The sequence below is a fragment of the Aptenodytes patagonicus genome, chromosome 9, assembly GCF_965638725.1.
Source record: "Aptenodytes patagonicus chromosome 9, bAptPat1.pri.cur, whole genome shotgun sequence".
Classification (NCBI taxonomy): domain Eukaryota; kingdom Metazoa; phylum Chordata; class Aves; order Sphenisciformes; family Spheniscidae; genus Aptenodytes; species Aptenodytes patagonicus.
In genome coordinates this window covers 11,896,880-11,915,000 of record NC_134957.1, presented here as the reverse complement: position 1 = coordinate 11,915,000, position 18,121 = coordinate 11,896,880, and the positions used below count along the sequence as shown (strand labels likewise).

General features: G+C 47.9%; 4 long non-coding RNA genes across 4 annotated transcripts; all 4 read right to left on the bottom strand.

Annotated features, from left to right (window-relative positions):
* Positions 1-7,634: 7,634 nt before the first annotated feature.
* LOC143164729 (uncharacterized) lies at positions 7,635-8,371 on the bottom strand. The gene is made up of 5 exons (XR_012996118.1): positions 8,304-8,371; positions 8,169-8,224; positions 8,044-8,084; positions 7,906-7,959; positions 7,635-7,732 (listed from the first exon to the last, which is right to left on the bottom strand). It is a non-coding gene; the product is annotated as an uncharacterized LOC143164729 (long non-coding RNA).
* A 1,756-nt stretch (positions 8,372-10,127) lies between these two features.
* Positions 10,128-10,477, bottom strand: LOC143164730 (uncharacterized). Its single transcript, XR_012996119.1, has 3 exons — positions 10,441-10,477; positions 10,289-10,346; positions 10,128-10,208 (listed from the first exon to the last, which is right to left on the bottom strand). It is a non-coding gene; the product is annotated as an uncharacterized LOC143164730 (long non-coding RNA).
* On the bottom strand, positions 10,470-11,458 carry LOC143164731 (uncharacterized). The gene is made up of 3 exons (XR_012996120.1): positions 10,730-11,458; positions 10,599-10,644; positions 10,470-10,504 (listed from the first exon to the last, which is right to left on the bottom strand). It is a non-coding gene; the product is annotated as an uncharacterized LOC143164731 (long non-coding RNA).
* An 814-nt stretch (positions 11,459-12,272) lies between these two features.
* LOC143164737 (uncharacterized) lies at positions 12,273-12,574 on the bottom strand. The gene is made up of 3 exons (XR_012996122.1): positions 12,546-12,574; positions 12,402-12,457; positions 12,273-12,316 (listed from the first exon to the last, which is right to left on the bottom strand). It is a non-coding gene; the product is annotated as an uncharacterized LOC143164737 (long non-coding RNA).
* Positions 12,575-18,121: the final 5,547 nt, after the last annotated feature.

Below are 18,121 nucleotides of genomic sequence, written 5' to 3'. Positions count from 1 at the left end.
CTGCCGGAGGACTTCCTGACCATAGAGATGGACTTCCGGTGGTCGTGTCTATGGTCCGGAGGCCGTCCGGCGATGTTGGAAGACTTCCTGATCATAGAGCATTGGACCGGAAGTGTGTCTCTATTGTACAGAGGACTTCCGGACATATCGGAGGACTACTGGACCATAGAGTGCTGGACTGGATGTTTGTCTCCATGGTCTGGAGGACTTCTGTACAGTTTTCAGGGTTTTTTTTAATACATATATTGTGAATAATAAAAACCTTAAAAATAGTAACTCTGGTGCAGCAGTAGAAAAATGGCACACTCCTGGGGAGTAGTTTTTATTTTTAATTTTTTTTTAATTTATTTATTTGTTATAGTTACTCCCCAAGACTGTGCCATTTTTCTACTACTGCTTTTTCCTTTTTTAACGTTTTAGGAGAGACAGTTACACCAACAAAAAGTAAGTTATAAAAAACAGAAGAGGCAGGATTGACATGAAGAAATCAAGTAGAGACACAAAGACAGACACACAAAAATACCCCTCAAGGACTAACAAAACAGTTACAAAGACAAACAGACAAAAAAAGAGGAGACAAAACAGATGAAACAAAACGTTATTGAAACTTTATTACTATCAAACTTTTTAAATATACCTTAGAACCCTAACAAGGGCTGGCTTACCTTCAATAACTTGCTCTTGCTGTAATTAAGATAAGTACACATGCCATATTAGCATCCACCTTCCCTAACTTAGTTGGATAGTTCACCTATAATCCTATTCAGACACAATTCACTCTTGCTATCATCTCATTAACATCAGGGTTTTTACTGGGCATCAATTGTGCCCAAGTAGTTGTCTGCATGTCTTTCAAGCTACTCAAGAGTTATTCAAAACCTTTACACAGCTAGATATACTTTAGATCTACTTAGAAGCCAGTATGGCACATGCTTTCTTTTAACCTGCCAATGCCTACAGTTACCTATAGGTATTGACAACTCACCCGCTGATGTCTAATTCTCATTTAAATTACTGTGTACTACCTTTATTGCCACAATATTCCCTGAGTGAGAACCATCAAGGCCTGTAAGATTTTTTTATTTTTTGTTTCCCCAAACTGCTATCTTTACCCATGGGCATGACAGTACAAAGCTAAGTGGGTGTCTTCAGTTTGCAACTACAGTTACTACTGTGACTCTGATAAGGAAACATTATTGCCTGTAATTTTTTTTTTACCATGTTTATGTTTACATTGGTCTGTTACTGACTCCAAGTAAGATTTCTATTACCATTTTTTACATTTCATTTTGATCATGTACCTTTACTACAGTGATAACAATTATATACTATCTAGTTGATCCAATACTCACTACTATTACATTTATTCTATTCCAACTCATTATTTTTATAAAATACATTTCACTTCTAAAAATTCATCATTACCTTAAAAGTCAGCACAACTACTTAGTGCCTGTGATTCTCTACCTAGTAGTCTTTTCCACATTTCTTGCTCCCATTAGGTACTCGGTCTACCGCTTTACATCTAAGTCTTCTGTCTTTGCGGAGGGATCACCTCTGCAAGTTGTATTCCTGGGTAGAAAGCAACTGAGCACCACTCATCTCAACAGACCCTCTGCTTCTATGCCTGCACACAAAAATAAAAAGCAAAAAATACTGTTACATCCCAACACTACAAAAGCCCCCCACAATAATTTACATTCCTAACAATAAACCACACAGTTAGGCCCCCCTGGTTCACAAGCTGGTCCTCAACGACACTGGTGACCTACTCCAATTCACCACACCCTTCATTTGCAAGATCCTCATTCATCTTCTCATGACCATGCACTACACACCATGCCTCCCTGCAGAGACACACAAGTGGCACATTCCAGAACAGTGCTCCCCAGGAACAGCATTCCCAGGGGCATCAAAAATTCACTCTCCCTGCAAAAACCCTGGCCCGAGTGCCTGACCTCTGCCCAAACATTGGTGATGAACATCACCTCACAGAGCAGCCAGGACCAGGGAAAAAAAAAACCCAGCTGGGGGAAAAAAAAAATCCCCCAGCTGGGGTTTTTTATTATAGTTTTCCTAAATGTCTGAAAAGAAAAAAAATCTCAACTCCACACACTCAACTCCACGGCAAAGAAACATTAAACACACCACCACACAATCATGCAAGGTTACATACAGTCATCACACACCACTCATTCAGCTACCTCACAAACCACCCCTCACTCTCAACTGATCCATTCTGCCACGGGCCTGTGACAACAGGCCAGTGCCCTGTGTCTGCAGCACTCTCCTGGGGCCTCAAAAATTGCCCTGCTTATGAAAACCCCAGCCTGAGCCCAACCTCCGCCAAAACATTGGCAATGAACATCACCTCACAGACTGGCCAGGACCAGGGGAAAAGAAACCAAATGAGCCAGGGAGAAGAAAGAAGATCCCCCAGCTGTGTTTGTTTTTTTTTTTTTTTTTTTAAAAAAAACCATTATGCTCAACATTAAATAGAACCTGCAACGAAACACCTCACACATACAAGGTTAGGCACATTCAGAAGCTAACACTCCTTCAACAACCACTCAACCCACCCCTCGCTCAAAACACACTTGTTTCACCAGCCACCTGCCACGATGGCATATTGCCCCAGTTCTAGAGCCATCCCTGGAACTGTCTCGCCACACACTTCAAAACAACGTTGCCGCTCCATATGACTCCAAAGTTTCAGCCTTCTTAACAGCAAGCCAGGGAAGATGCTTGGCATCAGTTTGTATGCTCTGGCAAGACTCACTTGAGTATTTTCTCCAGTGATCCAGATCACCCTAGGCCACCGGCAAAACACAACTAAATGGACTCTACACCCTGCTTGCCAATACCTACTGACTATCCAAAAAACCTGCCCAAACCACCTCCACCTAAACAGACCATGCTAATCAAACCTTGTAAAGCGAGTCACCTGGATGCTGACCCATAGCTTGACAAGACCAAAGGTCTTAGTCTTGCATATGCCTTCTAACTACAGCTGGAAAAAAACAAACCCCAGATATTGAGCCCCACATATACAAGTTAGGCCAAATTCAACATTAAACCCGCTTGACTACCATGCAAACTGCCACTCCCAAAAGGCCAAAGCCCAACCTCTAGCACCCACAAAACACAATTAAAGTAACTGTGGCAGCTGTCTACAGCTACTTGCCCAGAGATGGACTGTACAGTCTTTGCCTAAAGAATCTGGACAGATTCAACATGTAACTATACCACTGTAAAGCTGTGCTACCCTGGTCTTCAACATTGCTATACTCCTGGGCAGGGCAGCTCCAACCCAGACACACACACAGAGTCCTCACACAGACACCACAAACAACGTGACCATAAGACATGAGAGGACCACAAGTGAGAAAAACTCCCATAGTTAAGATGCCTCCAGCAAAGAAACCCTGCAGTGCCATGACAGCATAGATGCCCTAGAGCATCCCTGGGAAAGAAAGTGAGGCGACTGCCACAGCCCGTGAGAGGAAACTACCATCAAAACCAGAACAATGGATGCATGAGAAGCCAGGCTTTAAAACCTAAGACCATTAAGGATGCAGGGATGAAACCCCTACAGACAACTATGGAAACAGAACTCTCAAGAGCAGAGCTGTGGCCACCACCTGGCTTGCCACTACAATAAATGACCCCTCAAAAACATCTACAATGCTATTCATGCCAGACAAGTCCATGCTTTAAGCTACAATGGCAAGATAAGAAGGGCTCAACAGACACTATGCTGATGAGGCAATGCACCCTGAGACCCTTTGGAGGGCTACCAAGGTGCCTGCTGATCACAAAAAGCTACAGCAACATAAAGACCTGAGAAAACTATGGTATAACACACAGAAGAGACTACAGAAAAGTACACGCCACCACAGACACGAAGCTGGAACTGCTCGGCCCTGCCCATGCTACCATCATGCTGAAGAGTAACCCGCTCCCTTTACCTTGCCAAAGGGGACTGTTCTTGGACAGTCCTCACCCCTACACTGACTTCATAACCCCTCCTTGCAATTCCCAGCCTTGTTCCCTTCCATGCCCTGGTCCCTTAACTTAGCTTTCAGAGGGCTGGGGACTTGAATACATCCTCAAAGAAAAAAAAAAAGCTAACTGGGATGTTGCTGCAGTCACCCAGTCCTTCTTCATCTGGAAAAAAGCCACAAAACAGTGCTGGTATTCAGCATCACACTGGTTACTGCCAACCTCTTCCACAACACCCTCCTCCTCAGAAGTGCCATAGTGCTCTGCTCACCAGCTCCATGCAGATTCCAGAGTCGGATGCTACAACTGTCACTCATGGCACCTAAGATGCCAAGAGACAGAGTTACCATTGCACTTGTGAAATATCACCACTCCCATGCTCCTCCTCTCTACTACCCAGCTCGCCTCTAATGCTCATCCAATTCCAAAGGCAGCCAGCACAGCTCCCGCAACGCCAAGAGGTAAATGCTTACCCAAGATGCCATGAAATACTTTGCTACTAAATGGTGACCCAGCCCACAACCGCCTCACCTTCTCAGACCACTCCTCAGTGGGTGGCTACACCCCTTCAATGCTGTCCGTGACACATGGAAAAAAAGCAAAAGGCACACGCTGAGATACTGGCCAAAAACAGAGCCTGCCTGCAGCAATTCCCATCTGCTGCTCCTTTACCTTGGCCACTTTAGCACCCAGACTCCATTATTTGGGGCTACCACATTGAACCTTGTGTACCACCTGTAAAACCCAAACAACAGGCTATGTTTCTAACTATAACAGCAATACAACACCTGAAAAGTAACTGCTACTTCAGTTCACTAGTCATTGCTCACCTTGCCTGAGTCTGCTCTAGTACCCGTATCCCACTTTGCTCATTACTTTGCACCTTCAAAAAAACCAAAACCATTATGCAGTCATATAGCCACAAGACTCATCTTCCCTCCATCACCACATGCTGACCCACCTTATTCATAGTATACCAGGTTGAAGGGACCTCAAGGATCATCCGGTCCAACCTTTCTAGGCAAAAGCAGTCTAAACAATATGACCCAGCACCCTGTCCAGTCAAATCTTAAAAGCGTCCAATGTTGGGGAATCCACCGCTTCCCTGGGGAGATTATTCCAATGGATGATTGTTTTCATTGCAAAATGTTTTCCTCTTGTGTCCAATCAGATTCACCCCAGGAGAAACTTGTACCCATTACCCCTCATCTTTTCCATGTGACTCCTTGTAAAGAGGAAGTCTCCATCATCCCTGTAGCCACCCTTTAAATACTGGAGCATGGTGATAAGGTCTCCCCTAAACTTTCTTTTCTCAAGGCTTAACAAACTCAGCTCTCTCAGCCTTTCCTCAAATGGCCAGCTTTCCAGTCCTCTGATCATTATTGTGGCCATTCTCTGCACCCTCTCTAGCCCGTCCACATCTTTTGTATAGCAGGGACGAAAACTAAACACAGTATTCCAGGTGTGGCCTGACAAGCACTGAGTACAGTGAGATAAAGACTTCATCTCTGCTGGTGATGCCCTTGTTGATGCAACCCCACATCCTATTGACTTTGCCACAGAAGCACGCTATTAGCTCATATTAAGCCTGCTCTCCACCAAGACCCCAGGTCCCTTTCCACAGCAGCTCCCCAGCTGGGTACATCCCAGCCTGTGCTGCACTCTGGGATTATGTTTTCCCCAGGTGAGAGACCCTAAATTTGTCTTTGTTGACCTTGATCAGGTTCTCGTTAGCCCACACTTCCATCCTATCCAGGTATTTCTGCAGGGTGGCTCTCCCCTCTGAAGAGTCTGCTTCCCCACTCAGTTTGGTATCATTGCCCAACTTCATCAGGGTACACTTGATCCCATCACCACAATCACTAATTAAAATATTAAACAGTGTTGGGCCCCAATATCGATCCCTGGGGGACCCTGCTTGTGACAGGTGGCCAGTTTGAAAAGGAGCTATTAACCACCACCCTCTGGGTGCAGCCTGTCAGCCAGTCCCCCACCTACCGCATAGAAGGCTTGTCTAGACCATAACACATGACTTCATCTAGGAGGAGGCTGTCAGAAACCGTATCGAAAGCCTTGGAGAAATCCAGGTAGACAGAGTCCACTGCTCACCCCACATCAAGCACACAGGTTACTTTGTTGCAGAAGGCAATCAGATTTGTCAAGCACGATTTGCCTTGGTGAACCTGTGCTGGCTTTTCCCAATCACATGCTTCATTTGACTTCTGATAGACCCCGGGAAGATTCATTCCACAGCCTTCCCAAGGACTTCGGTATGACTGAAGGCCCTATAATTTCCTGGATTCTCCTTTAAGCCCTTGCTGCAGATGGGGGTGACATTAGCATTCTTCCAGTCTTCTGGGATATCCACCAATCTCCACAACTTCTCAAAGATCATGGAGAGGGGCTTTGCAATGACCTTCTTACGGTGCTCTACTTGCCTCCTCCATCACTCTTTGGTGCATGTCACGTACCATGTCATCTGCAAAAATAATATCAACTGAGTCACCAGTATATAGAGCTATAGCTTAACAATTCCAAAGGTCTTGCTCCCATTTAGGAATACCCTCTAGAGTCCAACTACAGCCTGCCGTTAAAAGAACGGCCACAACCTTTAAACCCCACACAAAGAAGCCTTAACACATTTGAGCTGCAATCTGCTTCACTACCCCTCAACAGCCCCTCCCACATGGCTCTGCTCATCCCCATACAACACTCCTGAAAGAGCTGTCCACACAACCTGCTGATGCTACTGGATCTGAGAGGACTGTACACCCTTTGCCTCAGCAGTCTAGGCATATCAACATATTAGCCACAGACTCTTATCGCTACTCCACCTACCCCTGACTCCACACCCCTGGGCAGGGCAGCTCCAAGCCAAACACACACAGGCACAGACCGACAGTACACAGAACACTACAAACAACGTGCCTCAAAGAAGAGAAAACTCTCAGCAAGAAGAATAACACCCAGATGGAAGATGCTGTCCCACAAGACCACCAACAGGACCGTGACGGCGACGTGAGGAGGCTCTGTGGCAACCCCAGAAAGAGAGGAGAACTTGTCATGGCCTGTGACAAGAAGTTACTCTCAAAACTGAGAACACGTATGCGCAAGAAGGCTGGCATCAAGACCTAAGAACACAAGGATGCAGGGAAGGAGTCCCAGTCTGCGAAAATGGATGGCTAGAGAGCAGAGCTGCTCATGCAGCCAGGAACAATGCCCCAAAGGAGGACCATCCAGAAAGCTCTGAGATGTGAGGCTGATCCACGCTTTAACGCAAGAAAAGCGGCACCCGATTGGCACTATGCCGATGAGTACATGCACTCGAGACCCTAGGGATGGCACCCAAGGTGCCTGCTGAGCTCCTTGAGCACCAAGAGCACACTATGACCCAAGGAAGGCCTAAGGCACAGAAGACAGACCACACAAACTACACAAAAACAGACACAGGGCAGAACTGCCCTGCCCACGCTAGCATCACACTGAGGAGTAACCCACTCCCTTTACCTGCCCAAAGGGGACTGCTCCCAGACAGCCCTCTCCCCTACACTATCATTAAAACCCCTTCATGCAATTGCCAGCCTGGTCCCCTCCCTCCCCCGACCCCTCTTCAGCATCAGTGCCTCAACTTAGCTTTCAGAAGGCCAGGAATCTGAATCCATCCTCGACAAGAATAACCACAATCAGCCTACTAGATTAATCCTGCAGTCACCAGGTGCCTCTTCATGATCTAAAAAAAAAAAACCACCATAAAACACCACACACACACCAAAAAAATCCTCAAAATACCCACAGACAAACCGATAAACACACACACCCCACCGCCCTCAGTCAGCACCACATTGGTCAGAGGCGTTTCCCACAAAATCCCCCACCTCAGACGCACTGTGGCATTCTGCTCACCTGCTCCATGCCAATTACAGAGTCAGACACGGCAGCTGTCATCGCTTCTGGCACCTAGGATACCAAGAGACAAAATTACTGTTGCACTTGCAAAAAAATCACCAGCCCCATGCACCTCCTCTCTCCTACCCAGCTCACCTCAAATGCACAGCCAATTCTAGAGGCAGCCCACACAGAACCTGCAACACCAGAGAGAAATACTTCACTGAGTTGCCGTATAATAATTTGCTCATAGACATCAACCCAGCCCACAATCTGCTCACCTTCTCAGACTGCTCATTGGCACACAGCATCACCCCTTTGAGCCTGCATGTGGCACCTGCAAAAACCCAAGCAAAAAGGCATGTGGTGAGATAGTGCCCAAAACCACAGCCTGCCCACACCGATCCCCATCTCACCCTTGTTTCCCTTGACATCTCAGCCACCTGCCCTCCGTCAGTTTAGGTTGCCACATTGAGGCTTGCACACCACCTGTAAGACCCAAACAACAAGGGTTGCTTATAAATTCACCAGCAATTGCAACACCTGAAAAATAACCTCTACTCCAGCCCACCAATCACTGCTCACCCTGCCCAAGTCAGCTCTGGTGCCCATATCCCATATTATTCCTCGCTTTGCACCTTCAAATTAAAAAAAGCCATAATGTAGTCATATAGCCACCAGTCATATCTCACCTCTGACACCACAGACCAACCCACCTTTTATGGCACTCCGGTCTCCTATATCACCCTTAGGTTCACAGCTCATCCCTCTGCATCTGCAAAAAACAATATCGAATGAGTCACCTGGATGCAGAGCAATAGCTTAACAATTCCAAAGGTCTGGCTCCCATTTAGGAATACCCTCTAGAGTCCAACTACAGCCTGCCATTAGAAAAAAAAAAGGTCAAACATTAAGCCCTGCACATACAAGCCTTAAAACCTTGGAGATACAATGTGCTCAACTAGCACTCTAACAGCCTCTCCCAGATGGCTCTGGTCATCCCCTTGGCACCTGCAAAATGCTACAGAAATGACTCTCTGTACCTGCTGCAGACATCTACTCTATCCAAGGTGACACTACAACCTTTGCCTCAACAGTCTAGGCATATCAACATATTAACCATAGGCTCTTATCGCTACTCCACCTACCCCGGACTCTACACCCCCAGGCAGGGCAGCTCCAAGCCAAACACACACAGGCACAGACCGACAGTACACAGAACACTACAAACAACGTGCCTCAAAGAGAAGAGAAAACTCTCAGCAAGAAGAATGACACCCGGACAGAAGACGCTGTCCCACAAGACCACCAACAGGACCGTGACGGCGACGTGAGGAGGCTCTGTGGCAACCCCAGAAAAAGAGGAGAACTTGTCATGGCCCGTGACAAGAAGTTACTCTCAAAACTGAGAACACGTATGCGCAAGAAGGCTGGCATCAAGACCTAAGAACACGAGGATGCAGGGAAAAAGTGCCAGTCTGCAAAAATGGATGGCTAGAGAACAGAGCTTCTCATGCAGCTGGGAACAATGCTACAAAGGAGAACCATTTGGAGGCACGCAAGACCAATCCACGCTTTAAGCTTGTAACACAAGAAAAATGGCACCTGATTGGCACTATGCCGATGAGTACAGGCACTTGAGACCCTAGGGATGGTGCCCGAGGCGCCTGCCGTGCTCCTTGAGCACCAAGAGCACATTGTGACCCAAGGAAGGTCTAAGGCGCAGTAGACAGACCACACAGACTACACAACAACAGACACAGGCTGGAACTGCCCTGCCAGCACTAGTGTCATGCTGAAGAGTAACCCGCTCCCTTTACCTGCCCAAGGGGGACTGTTCCCGGACAGCCCTTTGCCCTATAGTAACTTTAAATCCCCCTCCTGCAAGTTGCCAACCTTGTCCCCTTGTCCCACTCCCCAGTGGCAAACCCCTCAACTTAGCTTTCAGAGGGCTGGGGGTCTGAATCCATCCTTGACAAAAGACACATCAGCTACCTGACATTTTCCTGCAGTTGCCAGGTTCTTCTTCACCATCTGCAAAGAAAAACACCACACAACACCAGCAGTAAGCATCATGACAGTAGACACCGACCTCTTCCACAACACCCTCATCCTCAGAAGCGCTGTGGTGTTCCGCTTGCCTGCTCCATGCCGATTCCAGAGTCGCAGGCTGCGGCCACTATTAGTTGTGGCACCTCGGATAGCAAGAGACAAAAGATCACCATTGCGCTTGCGAGATATCACCAGTCCCGTGCTCCTCCTCTCTACTACCCAGCTCACCTCAAATGCTCATCCAATTCCAAAGGCAGCCTGCACAGCACCTGCAAAACCAACAGAGAAAAGCTTCACAGAGTGGCTGCAGGATACTTAGCTCTCAGAGGCCGACGCTGCTGACAACCACCTCACTTTCTTGGACCGCTCAGTGTGCTGCCTCAGTCCTCTGATGCTATGTGCATCACCTGCAAAAAAAAAAAATCACAGCGAGCAACACATGCGAGATACTGTCCAAAACGAGAGCCTGCCCGCACCGATTCCAATCTCCCACTCCTTTACCTTGAGCAGTTGCCTGCGCCACCTGTGCTGTTTTCAGGCAGCCATGTTGAGGTGTGGGTACCACCTGTAGAACCCAAACAACAAGGGATGCTTTAACTTCACCAACACTATGACACCTGAAAAATAACTGCTACTTCAGACGACTAGTCATTGCTCACCATGCCCTAGTTCGCTCTGGTGCCCACATCCCAGACCGCTTCACATCTTCAAAACAAAATCACCACAAAACATAAGCTAGTCATATAGCAACCAGTCAAATCTTGACTCTGAACACCATGGGCCGACCCACCTTCTTACAGCGCTCAGCTCGGCTCTCCTACGCTGTCTTTAGGTGCACGGCTCATCCCACTGCATCTGCAAAAATAGCATCAAATGAGTCACCTGGATTGCTTAACAATTCTTGCTCCCATTTAGGAATACCCCCTAGAGTCCAACTACAGCCTGCCGTTAAAAGAACGGCCACAACCTTTAAACCCCACACAAAGAAGCCTTAACACATTTGAGCTGCAATCTGCTTCACTACCCCTCAACAGCCCCTCCCACATGGCTCTGCTCATCCCCATACAACACTCCTGAAAGAGCTGTCCACACAACCTGCTGATGCTACTGGATCTGAGAGGACTGTACACCCTTTGCCTCAGCAGTCTAGGCATATTAACATATTAACCATAGACTCTTATCACTATTCCACCTACCCTGGACTCTACACCCCTGGGCAGGGCAGCTCCAAGCCAAACACACACAGGCACAGACCAACACTACATGGAACACTACAAAGAGCATGCCTCAGAGGAAAGAAAACTCTCAGCAAGAAGAATGACACCCAGATGGAAGATGCTCTCCAGCAAGACCACCAACGGAACCATGATGGTGACGTGAGGAGGCTCTGTGGCAACCCCAGAAAAAGAGGAGAACTTGTCATGGCCCATGACAAGAAGTCACTCTCAAAAGTGAGGAGAGGTATGCGCAAGAAGGCTGGCATCAAGACTAAGATCATAAGGATGCAGGGAAGAAGTGCCAGTCTGCAAAAATGGGTGGCTAGAGAGCACAGAGCTGCTCACGCAGCTGGGAACAACACCATGAAAGAGACCGTCCAGAAACTTCCAAGACGCAAGACCGATCCACACTTTAAGCTTGTAACGCAAGAAAAGCAGCACCCGATTAGCACTATGCCGATGAGTACACACACTTGAGACCCTAGGGATGGCGCCCGCCATGCTCCTTGAGCGCCAAGAGCACGTTCTGACCCATGGAAGGTCTAAGGCACAGAAGACAGACCACACAAACCGCACAACAACAGACACAGGCTGGAACTGCCCTGCCCACGCTAGCATCATGCTGAAGAGTAACCTGCTCCCTTTACCTGCCCAGAGGGGACTGTTCCCAGACAGCCCTTTACCCTATAGTAACTTTAAATCCCCCTCCTGCAAATTGCCAACCTTTTCCCCTTGGCCCATTCCCCAGTGGCAGTCCCCTCAACTTAGCTTTCAGAGGGCCGGGAATCTGAATCCGTCCTCGACAAAAAAACCCCGCATCAGCTATCTGACATTTTCCTGCAGTTGCCAGATTCCTCTTCACCATCTGCAAAGAAAAAAAAAAAAACCACACAATACCAGCAGTAAGCATCATGACAGTAGACACCAACCTCTTCCACAACACCCTTCATCCTCAGAAGTGCTGTGGTGTTCTGCTCACCTTCTCCAAGCTGATTCCAGAGTCGCAAGCCGTGGCCACCGTTACTTGTGGCACCTCAGATACCAAGAGACGCAAAAATTACCATTGAGCTTATGAGATATCACCAGTCCCGTGCTCCTCCTCTCTACTACCCAGCTCACCTCAAATGCTCATCCAATTCCAAAGGCAGCCTGCACAGAACCTGCAAAACCAAGAGACAAAAGCTTCACTGAGTTGCCGCAGTATATTTAGCTCTTGGATGCTGACCCTACTAACAACCACCTCACCTTCTCGGACTGCTTGTCAGTGTGCTGCTCCAGTCCTCTGACACTATGTGCATCACCTGCAAAAATCAGTGTAAATAACACATGCTGAGATACTGCCCAAAACGAGAGCTTGCCTGCACCGATTCCCATCTCCCGATCCTTTACCTTGGGTGGTTGCCTGCGCTGCCTCTGCCATTTTCAAGTTGCCATGTTGAAGTGTGGGTACTACCTGTAGAACCCAAACAACAAGGGATGCTTATAACTTCACCAACAATATGACACCTGAAAAATAACTGCTACTTCAGCCCATTAGTCATTGCTCACCATGCCTGAGTCAGCTCCGGTGCCCATATCCGACATAGCTTCACACCTTCAAAACAAAACAAAAAACCCCAAACATAAGCTTCTCATATAGCCACCAGTCAAATCTCGGCTCTGAACACCATGGACAGGAGCCACCTTCTTATGGCGCTCAGCTCTCCTACATTGCCCCTAGGTGTGTGGCTCATCCCACTGCATCTGCAAAAACAATATCAAATGAGTTACCTGGCTAGCTTAACAATTCCAGAGGTCTTGCTCCCATTTAGGAATACCCCCTAGAATCCAACTACAGCCTGCCATTAAAAGAAAACCCACAACCTTTAAACCCCACACAAAGAAGCCTTAATGCTTTTGAGCTGCAATCTGCTTCACTACCCCCGAACAGCCCCTCCCACGTGGCTCTGCTCATCCCCATACAATACTCCTGAAAGAGCTGTCCACACAACCTGCTGACAGCTACTGGATCTGAGAGGACTGTACACCCTTTGCCTCAGCAGTCTAGGCATATCAACATATTAACCATAGACTCTTATCACTACTCCACCTACCCCTGACTCCACACCCCTGGGCAGGGCAGCTCCAAGCCAAACACACACAGGCACAGACCGACACTACACGGAACACTGCAAACAACACACCTCAAAGAGGAGAGAAAACTCTCAGCAAGAAGAATGACACCCGGATGGAAGATGCTCTCCAGCAAGACCACCAATGGGACCGTGACGGTGACGTGAGGAGGCTCTGTGGCAACCCCAGAAAAAGAGGAGAACTTGTCATGGCCCGTGACAAGAAGACACTCTCCAAAGTGAGGAGAGGTATGCGCAAGAAGGCTGGCATCAAGACTAAGAACACAAGGATGCAGGGAAGAAGTCCCAGTCAGCGAAAAATGGATGGCTAGAGAGCACAGAGCTGCTCACGCAGCCGGGAACAACGCCATGAAAGAGACCGTCCAGAAACTTCCAAGACGCAAGACCGATCCACACTTTAAGCTTGTAACGCAAGAAAAGCGGCACCCGATTGGCACTATGCCGATGAGTACATGCACTCGAGACGCTAGGGATGGCGCCCAAGGCGCCTGCCATGCTCCTTGAGCGCCAAGAGCACGTTCTGACCCAAGGAAGGTCTAAGGCACAGAAGACAGACCACACAAACCGCACAACAGACACAGGCTGGAACTGCCCTGCCCACTCTAGCATCATGCTGAAGAGTAACCTGCTCCCTTTACCTGCCCAGAGGGGACTGTTCCCAGACAACCCTCTCCCCTACACTATCATTAAAACCCCTTCATGCAATTGTCAACCTTGTCCCCTCCCTCCCCCCTCTCCAGCATCACTGCCTCAACTTAGCTTTCAGAGGGCCAGGAATCTGAATCCATCCTTGACAAGAGTAACCACAATCAGCCCACTAAATTAGTCCTGCAGGCACCAGGTTAGTCTTCATTATCTGCAAAAAAAAAACCCACCAAACACAACACACCAAAAAACCCCCAAAACACCCACCAATCACTGCTCACCTTGCCCGAGTCAGCTCTGGTGCCCATATCCCATATTATTCCTCGCTTTGCACCTTTAAATTAAAAAAAATAAAATGCCATAACCTAGTCATATAGCCACCAGTCAAATCTCACCTCTGACACCACAGGACGACCCACCTTTTATGGCACTCTGCTCATCTCTATGTCAACCCTTAGGTGTGCTGCTCATCCCTCTGCATCTGCAAAAAACAATATTGAATGAGTCACCTGGATGCAGAGCGACAGCTTAACAATTCCAAAGGTCTTGTTCCCATTTAGGAATACCCTCTAGAGTCCAACTACAGCCTGCCATTAGAAAAAAAAAAAGGTCAAACATTAAGCCCTGCACATACAAGCCTTAAAACCTTGGAGATTCAATGTGCTCAACTAGCACTCTAACAGCCTCTCCCAGATGGCTCTGGTCATCCCCTTGGCACCTGCAAAATGCTACAGAAATGACTCTCTGTACCTGCTGCAGACATCTACTCTATCCAAGGTGACACTACAACCTTTGCCTCAACAGTCTAGGCATATCAACATATTAACCATAGGCTCTTATCGCTACTCCACCTACCCCGGACTCTACACCCCCAGGCAGGGCAGCTCCAAGCCAAACACACACAGGCACAGACCGACACTACACAGAACACTACAAACAACGTGCCTCAGAGGAAAGAAAACTCTCAGCAAGAAGAATGACACCCGGATGGAAGACACCATCCCACAGACCACCTATGGGACCATGATGGTGATGTGAGGAGGCTCTGTGGCAACCCCAGAAAAAGAGGAGAACTTGTCATGGCCCATGACAAGAAGTCACTCTCAAAAGTGAGGAGAGGTATGCGCAAGAAGGCTGGCATCAAGACTAAGATCATAAGGATGCAGGGAAGAAGTGCCAGTCTGCAGAAATGGGTGGCTAGAGAGCACAGAGCTGCTCACGCAGCTGGGAACAACGCCATGAAAGAGACCGTCCAGAAACTTCCAAGACGCAAGACCGATCCACACTTTAAGCTTGTAACGCAAGAAAAGTGGCACCTGATTGGCACTATGCCGATGAGTACATGCACTCGAGACCCTAGGGATGGCGCCCGAGGCGCCTGCCATGCTCCTTGAGCGCCAAGAGCACGTTCTGACCCATGGAAGGTCTAAGGCACAGAAGACAGACCACACAAACCGCACAACAACAGACACAGGCTGGAACTGCCCTGCCCACACTAGCATCATGCTGAAGAGTAACCCGCTCCCTTTACCTGCCCAGAGGGGACTGTTCCCAGACAGTAGTAGTATTGCCCTGTAGTAACTTTAAATCCCCCTCCTACAAATTGCCAACCTCATCTCCTTGTCCCCTCCCCAGTGCCCTTTGGTGCACGGTTCACCAAAACAATGTTGAATGAGTCACCTGGATACAGAGTGATAGTTTAACAATTCCAAAGGTCTTGTTCCCATTTAGGAATACCCTCTAGAGTCCAGCTACAGCCTGCCATTAAAAGAAACATTACTCAAACATTAAGCCCTACGCATACAGGCCTTAACACCTTGGAGATTCAATGTGCTCAACTAGCACTCTAGGTGCCTCTCCCAGAGAGCTCTGATCATCCCCTTGGCACCTGAAAAAGTGCTATGGAAATTATTGTCCTCACCTGCTGCCAATGCCTACTTGCTCTGAGATGGGCTGCCTCTTTTGTTTTTTTGCCTTTGCCAAAACAGTCTAGGCATATTAAATTAACCATACACTCTTATTGCTATTCTTCTCCTGACTCTACCATTGCTATGCTCCCAGGCAGAGCAGCTCCAACCCAGACACACAAACACAGACTGACACTGCACACAAACACTCCAAACAACACAACCCAGAGACCTAAGAAAACTCTCGGCAAGAAGAATGACTCCCAGCCCAGAGATGCCATCGGGTGAGATTGAAGGGGCCATGAGGAATAATCTACATAGGCTCCCAAAAATTCAAATGCTGGTCACCTGTGATACAGAGAGATGTCCACAACTGGGATGATGGATGTGTGAAAAGCTAGGCTTAAAGACCTAAGAATGCTAAGACACAGGGAAGAAGTCCCAGAAAAGGGCTCCAGGAAGACAGACTGCTCCTGAGCAGCAATGATGATGCTGCCTTAATCTCCACTGCAAAAAGATGACCATCTATAACTTCTGATACATGAGACATGCACGACAGATCCATGTGTCAGACTTATAACATGAGAAAGGAAATGCTCAGTTAGCATTACACTGATGAGCCAAGGCTTGTGAGACCCTCGGTATTGCTACTGATGCACCTGCTGGGCACAGAGAACAATGGAGACATCAAGACCCGAGTAAGGTATGGTACACAGAAGACAGTACCATAAAACAATACTGCAAAAACTACAGAATACTACACAATACTACAGACACAGGCTGTAACTGCCCTGCACAGTAGACACTTGTGTTTTGCAGAAAGTACTCTGCACCCTCTCTCTGCCCAGATGTGTCCAATCTCAAACCGCCTTTTCTGCTACACCAATTTTAAAACCCCTGCCTGCCCCACCTGTGCTTCCCCCACCCAACCAACCCACAGAAAGATAGCATTGGACCCTCAACTTGCCTTTCAGAGGGCTGCGGTTAGAAACCATCCTTTACAAAGACCACATAGGCTACCTAGGATGTTGCTGCAATCACCTGGAGCCTCTTCATCATCTGCAAACAGAGTGCCATCAGTCAGCGTCACACCAGTCAACGCTGACCTCTTCCACAATGATGCCCTCCTCAGAAGCGCTGTGGCATTCCACTTGCTCCCAGTCTAATGCCAGATGTTGTGGCCAGCATCACCCATGGCACCTAGAAACCGAGAGATACAGAGTGACCGTCGTACCTAGAAGCGGTCATCTGCTCACGAACAATTTACACCTCAAAAATAACTGCTACTATGGTTCGGCATTCATCACTCACCTTGCACCACAAGCTCAGGGGCAGACATCCTGCTTTGCATGTAGTTTTGCAAGTCGCTTCACACCTTCAAAACAGAGCATTAACTAGTCTCACAGGCACTAATAGCGGTGCGTTCCCTCCATCGTCACATGCAAACCTACCTTCTCAAGGTGCTCTGCTCACCTCCTCCTTTTGGTGCATCTGCAGCAACAATAAAACAAAGTCAGCTGGATGCTGACAAATACCCTAACAAACAGTGAACCGGCCCCCTTCTGACTTCTTCGCTCTGCTAACCTTGTCAATCTGTGCTTTGCACTCCAGTCTGCCATGCTGAATCAGCAACATCAGCGAGTTAAAAAAAGACAAACAGTAGTACCCATAGGAAGTATACACCCTTCCCTCTTCTTTCTGCTACCAACAGCTACATCCCTGACTCATCCTTTCCCCCAGCAGGCTAACATGGCTCCTCTTGCCTCCCATGCCGTGCCTCCAGGGTCAGTGACCACATCAGGCACCTGCTCATATAGTCAGTCCATCTCCGATGGGAACTGTAGCCTTTCATGTCAAGCCCACCTTGGGAAAATGCAGAGACACACACAGATGTTATATACTGCTTTCCAAACAAGAGAGCCCACCATGCAAGGCAGACCAACAAATCCCTGACTGACTTACATCCTCAGGCACCACAGACAAAGCACAAAAGCATAAAACCCAAACGATCAACCTCACCCCCTATCACAGCCCATGACACTGCCTGCTTCCTTTATGGATAAATAACTCCTAAATGACTCCATGAACTGCAGCATGGAATACCCCTTGGTAGACAGCATGCTCAAATGAGAGCACTGACGTATACAGCACAGGAGACTGGGCTGCCAGAAGCCGCTTGCATACAGAACGTTACTATTAGATAACACTGCACTATAATGTCTTAATCCAAAACTGCATAGCAGTTACAGGAGACCCAAATGCAGACAGATGCTGAATATGA